This window comes from Gobio gobio (genome assembly GCF_949357685.1).
Source record: "Gobio gobio genome assembly, chromosome: 8".
Lineage (NCBI taxonomy): Eukaryota > Metazoa > Chordata > Actinopteri > Cypriniformes > Gobionidae > Gobio > Gobio gobio.
Genome location: NC_137114.1, coordinates 30,752,564 through 30,772,372, shown reverse-complemented (window position 1 = coordinate 30,772,372; position 19,809 = coordinate 30,752,564). Strand labels below are relative to the sequence as shown.

The window sequence follows — 19,809 nt, the reverse complement described above, 5'->3', positions numbered from 1 at the left end:
AATAGAATAAAGTTAGAATAAAAAGTATTAACATAAGTAGGATTATAAATAAATCAAGTAAAAGATAAAAATAGGAAATAAGATAAAAATAAAAATATAAAAAATATGTGGATGATAAGTGAGATAAACTGTAGACTTAAAAATAAGTGGTTAACATAAAATATATGATAAGTATATATAAAGAAGTATAATGTGCAAGGTTTATTACAGGTTGTTACGCAGTAACAATAGGGACGTAAAGTAAAGTGCAGTGCAATTGCAGTATGTGGATGTTAATGTTGAAAGACCGTATGTTTATGCGTGTGCGGGGGTGAAGTGAGTCACGTGACTGAGTTCAGGAGTCTGATGGCCTGGGGGAAGAAACTCCTCCTGAGTCTTTCAGTCTTTGCCATCAGGCTACGGAAGCGCTTACCAGATGGCAGCAGGGTGAAGTGAGAGTTTGCAGGGTGATTAATGTCTCTGATGATTTTAGTAGCTCTACCTCTGCAGCGTTTGGTGAAGATGTCCTGCAGAGACGGGAGAGCTGAGCCTGAGATGCGCTCGGATAAGCGCACCACTCTTTGCAGGGCTTTGCAGTCGTGACTGGTGCTGTTCCCGTACCACGCTGTGATGCACTGAGTCAGGACACTTTCTATCGCCCCTCGATAGAAAGTTTTCAGGATGGCTGGTGAAACCCTGAATTTCCTCAGCTGGCGCAGGTGGTACAGTCTTTGCCTGGCTTTTTTCACCTGTGTCTGGATGTGTGTAGTCCAGGTCAGATCCTCGGAGATGTTCACACCCAGGTATTTGAAGCTGCTCACTCTCTCTACCGGTGTCCCGCTGATCATGAGAGGGGAGTATGACCGATGCTGTCTCTTCCTGAAGTCCACAATCAGTTCTTTGGTCTTGTTAACATTCAGAGAGAGACAGTTGTCCTGGCACCATGATGTCAGTTGCTCCACTTCGTCCAAGTATGCCGTCTCATTGTTGTTGGAGATGAGACCCAGGACAACAGTATCATCAGCAAACTTGATGATCGAGGTGGAGCTGTGTGTGGACAAACAGTCATGGGTGTAGAGAGAGTAGAGCAGGGGACTCAGCACACAGCCCTGTGGAGCTCCAACACTCAGGGTGATGGAGGTGGAGGTGAACTGGCCTACTCTCACCGCCTGGGGTCTGCCAGTGAGGAAATCTTCAATCCAGAGGCAGAGAGAAGAATTCAGGCCTAGATCCAGGAGTTTGTGTGTTAGCTTAATGGGAACTATGGTGTTAAAGGCTGAGCTATAGTCAATAAATAGCAGCCTGACATAGTTCCCACTTTTGCTGTCGATGTGAGTGAGGCAGGAGTGAAGGACGTGAGAAATGGCATCTTCAGTCGATCTATTGGGACGATAGGCAAACTGAAGAGGGTCCAAAGTGTCAGGAATGGAGGAGCAAATGTTGTTTTTAATGAGTCTCTCAAAGACCTTCATGACTAAAGATGTGAGAGCCACTGGACGATAGTCATTTAGGCAAGAGGGTTTACTGATCTTAGGTACAGGGATGATGGAGGATCGTTTGAAGGAGGTGGGGACAACAGATGTAGCAAGGGACTCGTTAAATATGGATGTAAAGAGCCCTGCGAGCTGATCAGCACAGGACCGCAGAACACGACCTGAAATACCATCCGGCCCAGCAGCTTTCCTGACATCCACACGTTTGAGTGCCCTCCGAACCTCGTCCTCCGAGACAGAGATCACGTGACCGTTGCTGCTCTGAGGGACTCTCTCTGACGCGTCACTCGCCGGAGTCGCGCTGCCGCGATTACCATCAAAGCGAGCGTAGAAAGAGTTTAACTCGTTCACCAGTAACGGATCAGCTCTCACCTCTGCAGAGGATTTAGTTCCAAAAGCACAGATGGTTCTCAGTCCCTGCCACATCCGCCGGGAGTCGTTGAGTTGGAAATGAGATTCCACTCGGTCTTTATAGCGGAGTTTTGCGGCTTTAACGGCGCGCCGGAGAGCGTAACATGAAGCTTTGTACTCCCTCATATCCCCCGTTAGGAGACCGGCATTGTAAGCGGTGGTGCGCGAGTTTACTGCAGTGCGAATTGAACTGTCCACCCACGGTTTCTGATTAGGGAAGGACGTTATAGTTATTGTTTGTGTGGCTTGCTCTGTCAGTGTGTTAATAAAGCAGAGCGCCACTTCTGTGAACTCGCTGACGTCCTCAGAACTCGCGCGGAACATGTCCCAGTCGACGTCATCAAGAGCTGCCTGTAGCGTGATCTCTGAATGGGATGACCAGCGTTTGACTTCCCTCCTCACCGGGGGCTCTTGAACGAGCCTTTGTTTATATTCCGGTGTGAGGAAAATGGCGGCATGGTCCGATTTGCCAAAAGCTGGCTGTGAACGAGCTTTGTAGGCGTTCTTAAACGGAGAGTAGCAATGATCCAGTGTGTTTGCTCCTCGTGTGGGACAGGAGACATGCTGGTGAAAGTTTGGCAATACTTTCTTTAGGTTTGCTTTGTTAAAATCACCCGCGACGATGAAAGCAGCGTCGGGGTGTTTGTTTATGAAGCCGCTGGTCACATCATGGAGGGCAGATAAAGCCAGCCCCGTGTCTGCTTGTGGTGGAATATAAACGGCAGTGCAGATGACCGAGGAAAACTCCCTCGGCAGGTAGAAAGGCCGGCACATGAGAGTTAAATGTTCCAAGTGAGGCGAGCAGGATCGCGAAAGAATGGAGATGTTCCTAGGATCGCACCATTTCTTGTTTATCATGAAACACACTCCACCGCCTTTAGATTTCCCGGCCTCGGCTGTTCTGTCCATCCGAAAAACAGAGAAGTTCTCGGACGGCGTCACGGCTGTATCCGGGACCGCTGGCGTGAGCCATGTTTCGGACAGACAATAGATGTTGCAGTCTCTCATGTCCCGTTGAAAACTTATCCTGGCTCTAAGATCGTCCATCTTATTCTCCAAGGATTGGACATTTGCGAGCAAAATGCTCGGGAGAGGAGGACTGAATGCTCTTTTTCTCAGTCTGTTGCGGATCCCAGCGCGTTTCCCGCGGTGTTTTTTGAATCTTCGCCGTCGACTCGAGTGGCCATTGTTCAACTCGGCGTCCCGGCGAATCTCAGATGGAAGATTGGAGAAAGTGTCCTGAAACAGGTCAGTGTAGCGGTAACCAATTTCCAGAAGTGTTTTGCTGTCGTAACAGATCAAAGCAGATGATCCGTTGGAAAAAATAGAGAGTAAAAGAGAGTAGAATAATAAATAAAAGCAAAGTCTTAGCGGAGCGACCTGAACGGCGACCGAGCACGGCGGCGCCATCTTAGCGTAATAAAGGTAATGGGTGCATTTGAATTTCATGCAGTGCATGTCAAAGGATTTTCCATTTACGGACGGATTAGGATCCAGTGACTCCACTTCAGGAAGATAGTTATTGATAAATAGATTTTTAACATCAGATGGGTCTCACGGCAAAATAATCATTGGAGGGAAAGAGGAGAGGGTAACAATGGAGGATGCCACATGCCGTGAGAAACATAACGAGGCTCCCCCCGAATCCCAGTTCATTGTCTTATTCTCAGCATGGTCTTTGGGTTTGTATTCTGTGAGGAGCATTCATCTGCCCACAGAGATAAAGCAGTGGATTGGTATTTCCTGAACCAGTATTGTGTGCCATTCAGAATTGAATTGAGATTGTCTGTGTTTGAATTTTCGTGAATTTGAATCTAATTGAGGCATCAAACATAACTGCAATTTAAAGAGGTGCTGACATGAGAAATCAAATTTGATCGATCTTTTGACATATACAAGGTCTGTGTACCATTAAAACATCCTGCAAGCGTTATAGCTTAAAACATCCTTCTCATTATAAACAAAGCATTTATTTAATCAGGCTTATTTAACCAATGGATGGATGGATGGACTGAGGATAGATAGATCTAACATTTTTGAACTGAAGTGTAATTTCCTTAAAAATATTGCATTATTTGTACAATGATGAGAATGGCAGTTTCTTTTTGCAGGATAGATAGATAGATAGATAGATAGATAGATAGATAGATAGATAGATGGATGGATGGATGGATGGATGGATGGATGGATGGATGGATGGATGGATGGATGGATGGATGGATGGATGGATGGACTGAGGATAGATAGATAGATAGATAGATAGATAGATAGACAGACAGACAGACAGACAGACAGACAGACAGACAGATAGATAGAGAGACAGATAGATAGATAGATAGATAGATAGATAGATAGATAGATAGATAGATAGATAGATAGATAGATAGATAGATAGATAGTTAGATAGATAGATAGATAGATGGATGGATGGATGGATGGATGGATGGATGGATGGATGGATGGATGGATGGATGGATGGATGGACTGAGGATAGATAGATAGATAGATAGATAGATAGATAGATAGATAGATAGATAGATAGATAGATAGATAGACAGACAGACAGACAGACGGACGGACGGACGGACGGATGGATGGATGGATAGATGGATGGATAGATAGAAAATTTAGTATAAAAATTGTATTAAAATTGTTTTTTTTAGTCCTATTGGTTTGTCCCTGCCTGATCTTTGTTTATCTCCTATTAAGTCAGATTTACACCAAGTGATACCTGCCAAATGATTCACATTTAATTTGTTTCCAAACTCCTGTCCTAAACCCAAGCCTCTGCTGGAGGAGCGATAAGAGAGGAAAGCTGCGCGCTGAACAAGATGGTTGGAGAGAGCACAGGGTGGAGCGGCTGGGGAGGTGTCCTGAAAGCCAGCTTGAGCTGGTTAAGTGATGGAGTGGAAGAGGAGGATCAAAGTACTGAGAGCTTTCACTGGCAGGGAGAAGCGGCCCCGTCCCAGCGTGTGGCATGTTTGGAAAAAAGGAACACGGCTCACTGATGATGTTGTTGTTGTTGTGGAGCGATCCCACACAAGCTGTCACCCCCATTTTGATATGGCATCTTAAGGAGAGCCTACCATCCACTCTCTTACTGTGAAAGACCACTGTGGACGTGGCACTGCCGTGACCGCGGTGCCAGCTTTATCCTCAGCCACCCTTTAAGACTATGTCATCTGAAAGATTTATATATTTCAGAAAGCTGTGGCAAAGAATCTCTAATGCACTTTTTAATGTCACACACTAACTGTGTAGTCATACTAACTTAGTTGTGACTACAATTAATCTAGTCTGAAGTGCAACATCATAGTTCACTTACTACAGTCTTCCATGGTGGATGCCAGGCATGGCACAGTGGTTAGAACATGTGCTCTAAAATCATTTCTCCCTGAGTAAAAACTTCCAGTCACTCTCAAAACCTTTTAAAAACTTCTAATCTGAATACTTAAATTTAGTAAATTCTGAGGTGGTATAAGTTAACCATAAAATTATTAATTAATGTAATAATACTGTGTGGAAATGTATACATAAAAAAATTATTACTAGTGCTGTCAAATCGATTATTCGCGATTAATCGCATCCAAAATAAAAGTTTGTGTTTACATAATATAACATTTCTACAGAATTGTATGTCTTACATTGATGACTGTTATACAACCTCAGAATTTGCAGTCATAAATTATTATGATGAACTTTGCTCATATATACTATCATGAACATTTTTTGGGTAAAATTTGGATTCTTTGTGGGTTTTTAAAGAAACCTCTGAAGCTCACCAATGCTGCATTTATTTGATCAAAAATACAGCAAAATTGTAAAATATAACAAATTAAAATACCCGTTTTCTTTTTTAGTAAATTTGAAAATGTCATTTATTCCTGCGATGGCAAAGCTGAATTTTCAGGAGCCAGTCTTCAGAAATTATTCTATTATGCTAAAGTCCAATAAACATTTCTTCTTATAATACATTTTCTTGTATTACATTTATTCAAAATAGAAATATTTATAGATATCTTTACTTTTGATCAATTTAATCCATCCTTGCTGAATAAAAGTATTAAATACAGTAAATAAGGTACATGTTCTTTCTGTTCATTTTCTTCTTTTTTGAACTAACTACCATTACATTCACATCGTCAGGCTGTCAACTTGATCATGCTGTAAATTCTTATGGGAAAGAGTCATTCTAATCATAACTTTTTTAGATTGGAATCAGCATGCAACCTAAGACAGTTACAAATGGCTGTAGTTGATTTTTTGGCCATGAGTACATGATTTTGAAAAAGGTGAGGTTTCATGCAGGCCTGGGGGTATGTTGCTTAGCCGTATGGCCCTGTGAGCTATAATAGACTGGAAATGTAAAAGAAATGGCCTTGCTTTTACTAACATGCTTTCATATTTCGGCAATAATGGCATCATGCGAAAACCAGCATTCTATTACATTCCAATGAAATGCAATATAGACACCCATACAGGTAATTGATTCATAACTTGAAACATTTCCCAAAGAAAAAAACAATATCAGAGATCTGAAACATGACACCACTAAAACAAAGAAATGCACCCTGTCTTCCTCACTTATTAATGCCATTTGTCAAGTCAAACATGCAGGGCCCTAAAATATGCAGCATAAACAAACAGGTGCTTTATGTGTAACGATCAACTAGAATAAAGCTTGCAAGATGAAGATTTCCTGGATAAAATGTTGCTTAACAGGAAAAAAAAAAACCTTTAGACTGATCTAGACATTTAGATAGACAAGAAAGATCTTGATTGAGAAGCAACTGGCCAACAATGTGTCAGTATGTACGCAACACTAAGTGTAATTTTAATAATCTCCTCATTTAAAATGCATCTAGAATTGACATGCTCTCACAGCAAGAGAGAGAGAGAGAGAGAGAGAGAGAGAGAGAGAGAGAGAGAGAGAGAGAGAGAGAGAGAGAGAGAGAGAGAGAGAGAAATAGGTACTGCAAAAAGAAACTGCCAGACACGGTAACGGTTTTGATGAATTTCCTCATCAGAGGTTCGTCACGCAGTGTGGCGGATCTCTATTTTACACCTGACCTTCCCCTGTTAAATACCTTGTTTCACAGCTGCAAGGTAAGCAGGTAAATGCCCACTACAGTAGCTGTGCTAAAACAGTGAGGGCTTCACACACACACAAAAAAAAAATATATATTCACTGCTGACTGTTCTCAGGAACATCCAGAGACCTTCATTCAAGACCAAAATATGCAAATGCACTTAAATAAGCCTCAGTGGCTTTGCAGAGTGTGAAAAGTGTCCTTCAAAGAAGTCCTCCACATACTGCTGGGTAATAAACCCACACTTAGATATTTCAAAACGCGTAGTTACAACATTCCTTGAATTTGACTGACTGGGCAGCATTCCTAATATACAGTAGGGGAGAGCGGGGCACAACCTAACGCTTTTTGACTTTCTCAGTTTGAGTAAATCCACTTGGGGTTCAGAGTATTTATTTTTTATCGCGTTAATTTCACACATGTCTAGTACAATTATGTGGTTTTGTTTCATTAATACAGTGTATACTTTTTTCTTGATTTACCCCGATAGAATGGAAGTGAAATGTGACAACATGCCCCATAGGTGGGGTACATTGTAAAATGTGGTGGTGCACATTGTAACATGACCAAATGACAGCTTAAAATGTTACCTGATATAATCAAAAAAATATACAAGACAAACTAAAATATTTTGTCAACAAAATACAATTATTAACTTTTTAAAATAAAATAATGGCATTTTTTAATCATTAAAAATATAAGCATTTTTGAGTTTGACTACAAACACATCGCCAAATACAGCTATACAGCATAGTTCAAAACATAATAATAATTAATAATTTCTATATAAATTAACTCTCAGTCATTATTCATCCTTTTCTCATGGTTTCTCAAAAGAATTCATAAAAGTATAGAATATAATGGCATATTTCTAATAGGGGCTCATTGTAACGGAGTGTTACAACACACCCCACCTGCACAACTGGGATTTAAACCGCGGCTTGTGTCTTCTGCTGGTTAGATCAGCATTAAAGAACGATATCAACTGTTAAATAACAGATATAAGATTTGTCTTATTTTAAATAAACACAAAAAACTGATATGAAAACTAAACTTAAGTAAGAAATTTACTTTTGCTATGGTTAAATACATGTTCAGTAATATCTTCCAGAGATTTTTAAATTTTGGCGCTATTTTTTCTCTAAATAATGTTGATATGGCAACTAGTAAATACTCTAAGTTTCGTCATTCTGGCATGTGTGGAAAGGGTTAAAACATGCGCGTTACAACTAACCCCACGTTAGGTTGTGCCCTGCGCTCCCCTACCACAGCACCACTGAGACTTTTTACTGTTTATATCACTCAACTTGTCTGTTGACGTTTGACTGTCAGTCTGTTGGCCCTATACAACCAGCACAATGCGACACAAGATGTGACGCAAGTGTTTTTTGCTAGTTTAGCCAGACGCAGTTATCATTTTCACGTCCAGCGCGACATTGTTTAAATAGCAAGTCTGCGTGCTGGTCTGAAAACGAGGTGTGGTGAGGCGCATTGTTGGCGCGTTGCTATTTTGAGGCAACTGAAAACGACTGCGCCATTGACCAACAAAAACCTGGTCTAAACTCAGTAGCGTTATTTTTTGTGTTATTTAAAGGGTGCATTAGTAATATGCGCCTATAGGCAGGTGCACAACGCGAGTACTCTCTGCTTATTACACACACAGTGACGCGCAGCAGCACACAAACAGTTTTCTACATTAAAAATAAAAGGATTCCTCTCTGGAGAAGTGTTCAGTCTTTCCGCTCGCAAATTCCGCCATGTAAATAGCGAATCCACCATGGTGCAAGTGCAACTGGCTTTTAAAGGGAATGTGAGATGAGACTGATTTATTTCACGTTACGCGTAAAACACACCCATGACTCATTAAGAGACTAGGTACAACCCTTTTGGACCGTGCGCCTGGCACGCCGACCGTTTTTTCCATCGTTAAACTAGCAAAAGTGGAAAAGGGGCCATTCAAACAGAGCTTGTTGTTCCATTCCACTGCACTACTTTTCCATTGTTTTTCAATGCTAACGTGCTAGACGGACGTGTTTGACCATTGCGTTCTAAAAATGCGGCGCTCAAAGTTCAAAGTTCAAAAACGTGTCTGTAGACCTTGAGCTTTTTCCGTTCCACTGACCTGCGTCTCACGCTTTTAATCTAAAAAGCATGTTCTGTGTGAACCGGCCCTTAAGTGATTCATTGACTGATTCACTCAACAGATTCATTAATATACACCAATTTATTTAGCAACGAAGCAAGTGACTGGATCAATTCTAATTTGCAGATACCTTTATTACTTTTGTCATATTTAGCAGAAATAGAAAGCCTAGTGTAATGGAGGCCAGCTATCATGTTTGTCTCATGTTTGTGAGACAAGTATTCACTAAGCTAGAGGTCATTTTCTGAAGACTATCTGAATGAACGTCTTTGACCAGGGCCGTGCAGAGAGTTCTTCAGGGGCAGGGGCTCAAATGTAAAAAAGGGGCAATATGTAAATCTTATCTTATGCTCATCAAGCCTGCATTTATTTAATCAAAAATACAGAAAAAAAAAGTAGCCTAATATTGTGAAATTTTATTACATTATGTTCTTTTTAACTTTTTATTAATAAAAGAATCTTGAAAATAGTATCACAGTTTCCATCATTGACATTAAATCCTCATATTAGAATGATTTCTGAATGATCATGTGACACTGAAGAGTGGAGTAATGATGCTGAAAATACAGCTGTGATCACAGGAATAAATTATATTTTAAATTATTTTAAAATAGAAAACCATTATTTTAATAATATTTCACAATATTGCTGTTTTTTATCAAATAAATGCAGGCTTGATGAACATAAGAGACTTCTTTCATAATGCTGCATAATATTCAAAAATGGTAATATAATAAAGTCCTTTCACGTAACCATTTCGCCGGCCTACACTTCACATAATAGGCCTGTAGGTGCTGGTGGCACTTGCGGTTTGTTAACTTTGATAGTTTAATGAAATAGTAAACGGTGTATCAATATACATAAATACAAGTGAATTTGACTTGTATTGTGCGTGAGTTTTGTGCAGGGATTTGTTTGTTAAAATCCATTTTGTCAGTGATGCAATTTAAAAAATGAGACAAACCGCAGGAAATCGTTCCACAAACGTTAGTTCGTCTGTCCATGTAATTTTCAACCGATTTATGAATAAGAACAGAAAATTACCGTTTCACATCGCCCAATGGAATTTGAACTTGCTTTGCCAGATCACGATTGGTTGGTGTATATACATGACAAACGGGCATTGGTGAATTGTGTAATACTTTAAAATATATAATATATAGATTTGTAATTAAATCAACACATTAGCTTTGATTATGGATGAAAAAAAAATATTGGTTTACTTTTTTCCCGTAAGGCCACACACTCTCTGAAAGGACCATATTTGGCTCGAGAGCCGTTTCCGAACAGTGGAAAATCAGCTGTCAATCAAAACGCACGCGACCCATAGCAACGCGTTACGGCAACGCCTCAACAGAAATTGTCCGACTTTTGAGCCGTTCGTTACCATTGTATACATTGTCATGTTATAATAATCACATTTATTTAGTTTTATTGACCACGATATTATCATTGATATTTGTCTGAGAGGGGCACTTTTGATTCATTTTGAAAAAGGGCAGGGGCTCGAGCACCCAAAGCCCCCCCCCCCCCCCCCCCCCCCCCCCCCTCTGCACGTGCCTGTCTTTGACAGAGAGGCTGCAGATTGTGCATCATGTTTGATTTCTTTATTTTGCAAAAAGCACAACAATTTGTTTTTATTGTGACTGTACTAAAAAAAAAAAGAAACTTAACAGATTATAATGATGTATAACACTTGCCTGAATGATAAAAAACGACAGAGTTATTTGAGTCTCTTTGGCACTGATAAGAAAAAAAGTGAGCCGACTCGAGAGGGTTAAGAGCTGTGCGAATAAACCTCAGTCCCCTGATCTCAAGAGGCGCACTAGTAACTGGTGCTGTATAGGCTGCGGTCTGTAGCATCATTGTTAGTGTGCCCGCCTCCCATGCCAGAAACACCGGTTCGAATTCAGCTTGGAGCGGTGTGAGTAGAACCGGAGGAGTTAATCTCTACTCTTCAGCTACTGTCTTTATGAGCGAGTCATTGAATCATTTACTTTCATTCATGAATGAAACTTGAGACCACTGTTGTCATTGTTAACTAAAACTTAAACTAATAAAATGTCTTTTCATTAATTGAAATGAAGCTGAAATAAAATAAAATATAAATATTAGAAGGATTAATTAATGTTTCGTTGCCAACTATTGAAATAAAATATTAAAGTACTAAAATAACTCAAATGAAAACAAAATTAGAGCTAAACATTTTTTTTATGTAATAAAAATGACAAAACTACTATGAATAAATACTATAATAGTATACAAACAATACTAAAATAACAATGTGAGACTTCTGTGGTTTTGTTTAGAGCTATTTTCATCAGCAGAGCAAACAATAGACAAAGTAACAGGCAAATACGGTCTTAAATTTCATGTACTCAGTATTACCCTCTTTGTTTATTGAACTGTTGCATAAAAGCAATACATTACACACTCACACTATTTTTAATTATATCTGTAGCAGAAGTGGGAATAAGAGTCTATATGCATATGTTACAAATCATGCAGAGCTGTGAATGTTAAAAACAGCAGTTCGAAATCAGGAGTCTGATTGTCTTCGCTCCTTTCTAGAGCACTGGCCGAGGATGAGCGGTTTTTAATTCAAGATGTAATCTTTTTTCATTAGAATGAACCACAGTGCTGAGATATCGGGCCAAGAGGGGATCATTTTCTAAGTTGGTAAAAAAAAAAGTGGAGGGAAATTAAAACCCTGGGCTCTAAATGAAAAACGTAAGAAAATAATGTGAGGAATTTCACCCGTTTGCAGAGAGGGTGGCTGTGTTTTTTCCCCTCGGTTCCCCAGCGCTGCCTCCCCCCAGTGTGCGTAATGGGAGTGTGAATTTGAATCATGCAGGCAGATGGGCGCGTCTGATGGATGGAGGGATGCGAGCAGTTGGATGTGACTGTACAGTCTGTGAGCTGTTTAAAGGCCTGAAAAGTGCTGATGAACGCCGTGTGTTGAAATCTGTCTGCCTCTTTTCAGCGCGGAGTCACCATGCTGATGATTCTGATTAGAGGGGCGGCTCTGAATGCCATGTGGCAGGAGAGTGCGCAAGAGAGTGACAGAGAGCAAGGGCGGTGTTCATTTTGTCAACAAAATTACTGACGAAAATATTTAACTAGAATTATTTTTTTGTCAGTGATAACAGAGACAAGAAATGCAAATCCATAATATTAACTACTTTAATTAAACATATTGTTGATTTAAATCTACTTTTTAAAAAAGCATTCATTTTCTTTCTAAACAAAAAATCTTACTGACCTCAAACCTTTAAACAATAGTGTGTGTGTGTGTGTGTGTGTGTGTGTGCAACTGGTATTCCCCAAGTATAGTAATACCAGTACATTTTGACCTTGTGGGGACATTTTTTTGGTCCCAGTGAGGAAACAAGCTTATAAATCATACAGAATTTTCAGTCTTTTTCCACCATCAGGCCAGAAGCTCCGCAGCCCTTCACTAAAACCCACCCATAACGTGCCTCTCTGGAACAACGTCACACAAACCCATTATTTCACCAACAAATTGAAATTATATCATGAAACTAGTCAGAAAGAAATCACTGGGAAACTAGCAAGATCACATTATGAATATGATTAAAGTTTGTTGCCATTTTTATCGTTTACTTAAAGGGGTGATGAACTGAGAAATCAACTTTTGATATATTCTGTAAAAGGTCATGGTAATATAAGAATATCCTGTAAGTTACAGAGCTGAAAACTTACTTGTTAATCAAAGAAAAGCTTTTATTGACACCAGGCCGAGAAAACGAGAGCTCTCAGAATATGCGGACCTCTTACGTAACCAAGCGCCAACCTCCCGTAGTTTCTCTTGAAGCCAATATGGAAGTGACATATACTGCAATTCATCGACTGGCCGCTATGGACAGGCTCCAGAAGAGAACAGAATCTCACTGAGCCCCATGTTAAAATGGCCAACTTTACAGCAGATTAAAACATGTTTACAGCCTGGTACAAATTGTGGTTTTGGTCTATACGGCTAATTTTGCCCATCATGACAACTGTTAGGGGGTGAATTTTTTGTTTACTTTACGTTAAAGCATTAAAATTCTGCATAATTAAGGGCGTGGCCACTTCGAGTGAAAGGTGAATAGCCATTTATCTGCTGTCTCTTATTCATCGCGTCACTTCAGCTCCGCCCACGTCCCGCCTTTTTGCCCATTTTCTGTTATCCAGGAGTGACGCGTGATGACGCGCTGCCAAGATGGCAACAGCCATCTCGTCCATACTTTGCGCTTTAGAGCGGCTTATCAGAATCCTATGGGTGACGTCACAGACACTTCGTCCATATTTTTTTACAGTCTATGTACGTAACAGGACCTAGACGCCGCCTCTACAGATAAATATGCTTCTGTAGCCCCACCCACCGAGTCGTGAGCTAAGGATCGCACTACCAAGCTATAAATATGGCGTTGCAGTCCCTGCATAAGCTTCCTTCTGAACACACACTTATGTGAGTAGGCTTAAACATGTTTTTTTATGTGTTAGTATTGCATAACATTACAGATTGTTTGAAATCTATTGATTACATACCTTAGCACGCTGTTACAGGGTGGAGAAGGTGTTATTGGTTCACACGTGATCTGACTTGTAACATTATGGGCCAGGCGCGAGTGTGTGTGTGATTTAATCATTGTGTTTGTTTGATATTTTGCGAGTCCTCTGAGCATTTCCCCAGACGATACCCATTGGGACTGACGGTAGCTGAAGCTCATTAAATATGCAAATCTTATCCAATTCTAGCCGTGGGTGTTTACTTCCAAGTGTTCAGTGCGGCACGCCCATCAAATCTGAGTGTTTTTCAGAGAGCCTATTCAAATCAAATAGCCTATTAATTATTCATTATGATGTTTTTGAATGTAAAAACCACACAAACGTCATAAGTTGACCTCAGACAACAGTATAAAAAAATTAAAAAAGCCAGTTCGTGACACCTTTAAATATTAAAAACCTAAGAGATATCAGACAGTCCGGTATAAAGAGACGAGACATACTGACAGATAAAATAAATAGACGATTGCAATAGCCTATATGATTTGTCTGATATCTTCAAGTGGTCGTATTTAGTCATCTCATTTTGCATCTCATATAAATATTTCTGCCTTTTACAGTGATCAGAATCCACATCGGATCACAAACAGAAGTTATTTCAAACACTCGCTGCTGTCTGAAAGTGAGTTTTGAGATAAAAATCATTTTAAAAGTCTTTAATGCTGATGCTCTGGTATATGAAAGGCGCTGCCGACTCCGGAGACTTAGGTAAACTCTGCCTTTTTCATAACCACTCCTCAAGCCCGAGCTGGCCCGCTTTGGACCAAGGTATTCGGCGGGCCAAAAAACCCTGGCCGTTGGAAGCCCCAACGAGGCCCGACCAAGCCCCGGAAGTGACAGTGGAAACACGACTGGCCCTGGCACGCCCGCTTTTGGCCTGACAGTGGAAACGTGGCTTACAAGACCCCTGAAGGTGTCCTGTGGTATCTGGCACCAAGACATAGGTTGCAAGGTGAAGCTGCCGTGGATTGAACTCAATTGGATTGAGATCTGGGGAATTTGGAGGCAAGGGCAACACCTTGAACTCTTCATTATGTTTCTCAAACCATTCCTGAACAATGTGTGCAGTGTACATTATCCTGTTAAAAGAGGCCACTTCCACCAGGGAACCCCATTGTCATTGTCTGCAACAATGTTTAGGTAGGTGGCATGTGTCAAATTTACGTCCACATGACCCAATGTTTCCCAGCAGAAAATTGCCCAGAGCATCACACTCCACCGACTCATCCCACAGTGCATCCTGTGGTGCCATCACTTCCTCAAGTAAACGGCACACACGTACACAGCCGTCCACGTGAAAACGAGACTCATCTGATCAGACGACCTTCTTCCACTGCTCCAAGGTCCAGTTCTGACCCTCGCATGCCCATTGTAGGCGCTTTCGCCGGTGGACAGGTGTCACCATAGGCACTCTGATTGGTCTGAGGCTACACAGCCCCATACGCAGCAGAATGCAATGCACTGTGTTGTGACACATTCCTCCCATAACCATCATTAAAATTTGATGTGACCTGTGCCACAGAAGACCTTCTGTTGGCTCGGATCAGACCGAATAGCCTCGGTTGCCCTTGTGCATCGATAAACCTTGGGCGCCCAACACCGGTTTGTGGTTTGTCCCTCCTCGGATCACTGTTGGAAAATTCTCACCATGGCTGACCAGGAGCAACCCACAAGCCTTGCTGTTTCAGAGATACTCTGACCCAGTTACCTTTGCCATAACAATTGGCCCTTGTATAAGGCTACGTTCACGCTCTCAGTCCAAATCCGATTGTATCCGATTGGAATCTGATCTGAAATTATTGACGCCCATATTGTGTATTGCAACTGTTTATTCGATTTGTGTGCCCATGCTGCTCTTTTGTTTTCCAAGATATCTGCATTGGTTTCTATGGCAAGGACGCTGAGTCGGTAGGCATACACCAAAAAAACAACAACAACCGTAGTATGGAAGGGTTTGCAATACAGATGTTGTCTTATTTTCAACATGATATTGTGTAGCATGCTGGACTACTGTGTCTTCTGAGGCAGCGGAAGAAACGTATAGGCTGGTATGAGCGATTTTATTGCTTCATTATAGCCTATTATTATTCTGCTTGTCCGGCACTTTGCAACAACACAACCTTCTGCAGCGACTTTCAGCATGTTTCCTATAACAACGTCTGACGTTTATGTTTTATGTGGTGTGAGAAAGTCAAAATCCTATCAGAACGGTCAGACTGAAACAGATTTCCAGAAATGCGATTTGAATCGCATTTCATGTGATTTTTGGCTGTTCAGACTTGCTAAGTCTGATCGGATTTCAATCGGATATGCACAAAAATTGGATTTGGACTGACAGTCTGGGTCAGTCTAGTTACTCAGGTCTTTATTCCTGCCCATTTTTCCTGCATCCAACACATTGTTAACGAGAACTGATTATTTGCTTACCATTTAATCTATACCCAGACCTTAATATCTGGCCTTTTTAGGAGATTAACGATATTCGCTTCACCTGTGACTGGTCATAATGTTTTGGCTCATCAGTGCCATTCACACACACATACACTTTATGCCTACTTCACGTGAATGTGAATATGTTCTCTCTGTGACAAAGCACTAAAACAATGAACAACTTAAGCATAAATGAACCAAAATATTTCATTGTGCTCATTATAATTATCTCAGGTGCTCAGTGCTTTTTGTGATAACCTGAGCTCCTGAGATAATTATAATGAGCACAATGAAATATTTTGGTTCATTTATGCTTAAGTTGTTCATTGTTTTAGTGCTTTGTCACAGAGAGACACGTTTTACTTAATATTTAAGTTAATATAGAAATACTTTAAATATTTAGTTACATTTTGCACTTTCATGTCAAATCGTTTTTTTATCAGTGAAAATTAGGCACCTCTTAACTACAATTGAACAAAAATTAATTAATTTGAAGTACGGTAATTGTATTTATTTTTATAAAAAGTTTTTGTATACAAAAACTATGACTAAACATATTCTGAGGAAAAATTGAAGAGGCGAACAAAGGACCAGGTCACCAGAAAACTAGTTACAGGGGTCTCGGCTCTGCATGGATGCATTTAATGTAGCAGCTGTAAGACGGCGTGAGGGGGAAAGAAATTAATCTCACCTTTCCTGGGCAGTAGGTACCATCTCAGTTCAGCTGTTGACCAAACCTGTTCTCTCATGCCCAGATAAGGGGACATGAAATATTGCTTTGCATCCAAGATGTTCTCCTCCAGCACATGCAGGGGCAGAAGTTACAATCTAACACCTTAATACATGCAACTGATTTAAAACCTCGAATGTTTCTTGTTCTCGCAAGATTTTCTGCAGATATGACATGTTTAATTATTTGGTTTTGTTTCGTCTCTTGGCTTAAATAGATAGTTTTTCATTTGCATGGATAATTAAATACAGTGACACCAGGAAATTCCTTTTGGGAAACATAATCCTCTAAGCCCATATAAGTAGAGAGTACTGATAATAAAAAAGACTAAGCCTTTGATAAGAACAGGTGTGGAATGAGGATGAAGAAGCCAAGGGAAAAAAAAGCAAAGATGAATAAAAGGAGGGCTTGGAGGAAGATAAACTCTAGAAGATGACAAACCTCAGAGAATCCATTGATGACATGCGTAGAGGAAACAGAATCTGCTGAATATCAAGGTGCAAAACTCAAGAGACACTTATACCCAAAGCTACCATGTCTCCCTCTTTTCTCCTGGTCTTTATTCCTCTCTCTGTCATTCACAATACATCGGAAGGACTGGTGTGAAGTATGGAGTTCCATAATGGTTGAAATGCGTGGGACAAAGCCTTGAAGAAAAGAAGAGGGTGATAAGATGCTAAAAGGTATGGAGGTCAGGGGCAGGGAGAGCAAGATTTACAGCCCTTTTGCCCATTGTAAACCATTCACTTCATGGGCTCAGGTGTTTCGTGCGATCTTTTAACGTGCCCAATGCCATTGACGATTTAAGAGATTTTTAAGGGCTTTGGGTGAAGTATATATCCTCTTGGAGACACCACTGGTGGAGAAACATACATATAACCTATAGCCTATAGTTCTATAACCTATAGATCGCAAAGAGAGCAAAAAGACTGTTTAAATGGAGTCTCAAAGAACTCAAAGCCAAAGGAATGTCATGGATACGAAGAGTATGTGGAACTACACATCTACCAGTTTGCCCAGGTTATGGACAAGTTTAGAGTACAGTATTTAGATGTTTTTGAAAGAAGTCTTGCATGGCTTACCAAGACTGCAAATATTTGATCAAACATACAGCAAAAACAGTAATATTGTGAAATATTATTACAATTTAAAAAAGGTGTTTTCTATTTTAATATATTTCGAAATGTAATTGAATCCTGGGATGGCAAAGCTGAATATTCAGCATCGTTACTCCAGTCTCGGAATTATGCATTTCTATGGCAACACTATCAAAAGCAAGATAAATCTGCAGCCGTCAGGTTGTACAAGTTGGAGATCTCTGAAAAATTCAGTTTACCGTTTACGAGGACGTGAATGCTTTTTACGGAAATCTCGTAATTACGCCCAGGTGAAAAAGATGTACTAAATGTATTAAAAATGCATTATAGTATATTTGAATTGTGTTAAAAACATACTCAAGTACATTTTTAATGCATTTAATAGCACATATTTTTCACCTGGGCAGTAATTATGGCATGGCGTGAACGCACCTTAATATGCTGATTTGGTGGTCAAGAAACATTATTATTATAAATGTTGAAGTTGTACAGTTGTACAGTTGTGTACTAAAAACATACTCAAGTCAATTTTTAATGCATTTAACAGTACATATTTTTCACCTGGGCGGTAATTATGGCATGTCGTGAACACACCTTAAAATGCTGATTTGGTGGTCAAGAAACATTATTATTATAAATGTTGAAGTTGCACAGTTGTGCTGCTTAATATTTTTATGGAAACCCATGATTCAGGATTCTTTAATAAATAGAAAGTTCAAAAGAACAGCATTTATTTGTTTGTTCATTAACATTTATGTATTTGGCAATGGAGGGCTGAAATATTTTCAGTGACTAATGGCTAGCATTTTGTTCTGTTCTTCACACAGAGGTATAATATGACTTCAAAAGACTTTAAATATAGTGGAGTCATAAGGGCTACAATTATATTGTGGCTTTTATTGTCATTTTGGAGCGCAGTACAGATCTGCTCGTGTAGTGGTCCATTCTTTAACATTTATTTTTGTGAATAAGTAAATTAAACTGTTTTGGACATAAATGAGTAAATGATTTTTAATTTTTTTATTATTATTATTTTAAATATCTAACTCTATCTGGATCCAACCCCAAAACACCATAGTAAATAACAATGCAGTTTTTTACAGGGATGTCACAAATGAAAGGAAGTCACAGATGATAGAAAATGACAGAATCCATGCAAAATGCAGCAGGTATGAAATGCCCCCAATGCCAGAAACGGGATTAAACCATCGGTTAAGGGTTAAGAGAACATGTCAGATTAACATGACAGGATTAAATGCTAAAAGTGAGTTTGTTTATGTGGACTATGGCTGCTCATTTTTTAAAATCCGAGATTTATATGCCGGAACGAAGCTCAAGCTTTTTGTTAAATATGCGGGTTCCATCAGAAGTTAATTTAGCAAATGTTATTAGGCCAGAGGGTACGAACAGATATAAAACGTTAACAAAGAAATTGAAGTGCTCGTTGAGAAAATAGAGTGTAATTGAGCCCAAAAGAAGGCTGGAGACTGAGTAAATTGAGCAGCCATTGCTGAGATGACGAGATTCTAATGTTTCCCCCTCCTGGATTCAGTTCATTGAGACGAGCAAGGGGAAAAAGTTTCTCTCCCATCATTTCACTCACTGTGTTTGCTTTAAACCCTTATCAGAAGCAATTATGGAAAGTTCCACAAACTCCCTTCATCTCCTCATCGCAACACAAAGTACCTTACACGCATCTGGAGAGAGAGAGAGAGAGAGAGAGAGAGGACGCAGGCTGCTCCTCCAGGCTCTTCATTACTGCTCCACACATGATTGGCTTATTTGATCAGATTTCTCTCCTCATTCTCTTCCTCTGCTCTCTCTCTCTCTCTTCCCTCCATTAATGCATCACTCCTCCTGGCTCTCT

General features: G+C 40.1%; 1 protein-coding gene across 1 annotated transcript in view; it reads left to right on the top strand.

Moving 5' to 3' along the window:
• rtn4rl1b (reticulon 4 receptor-like 1b) overlaps window positions 1-19,809 on the top strand; it is a 211,716-nt gene that overhangs the window by 107,176 nt on the left and 84,731 nt on the right. The gene's annotated exons all lie outside the window — the stretch shown is intronic.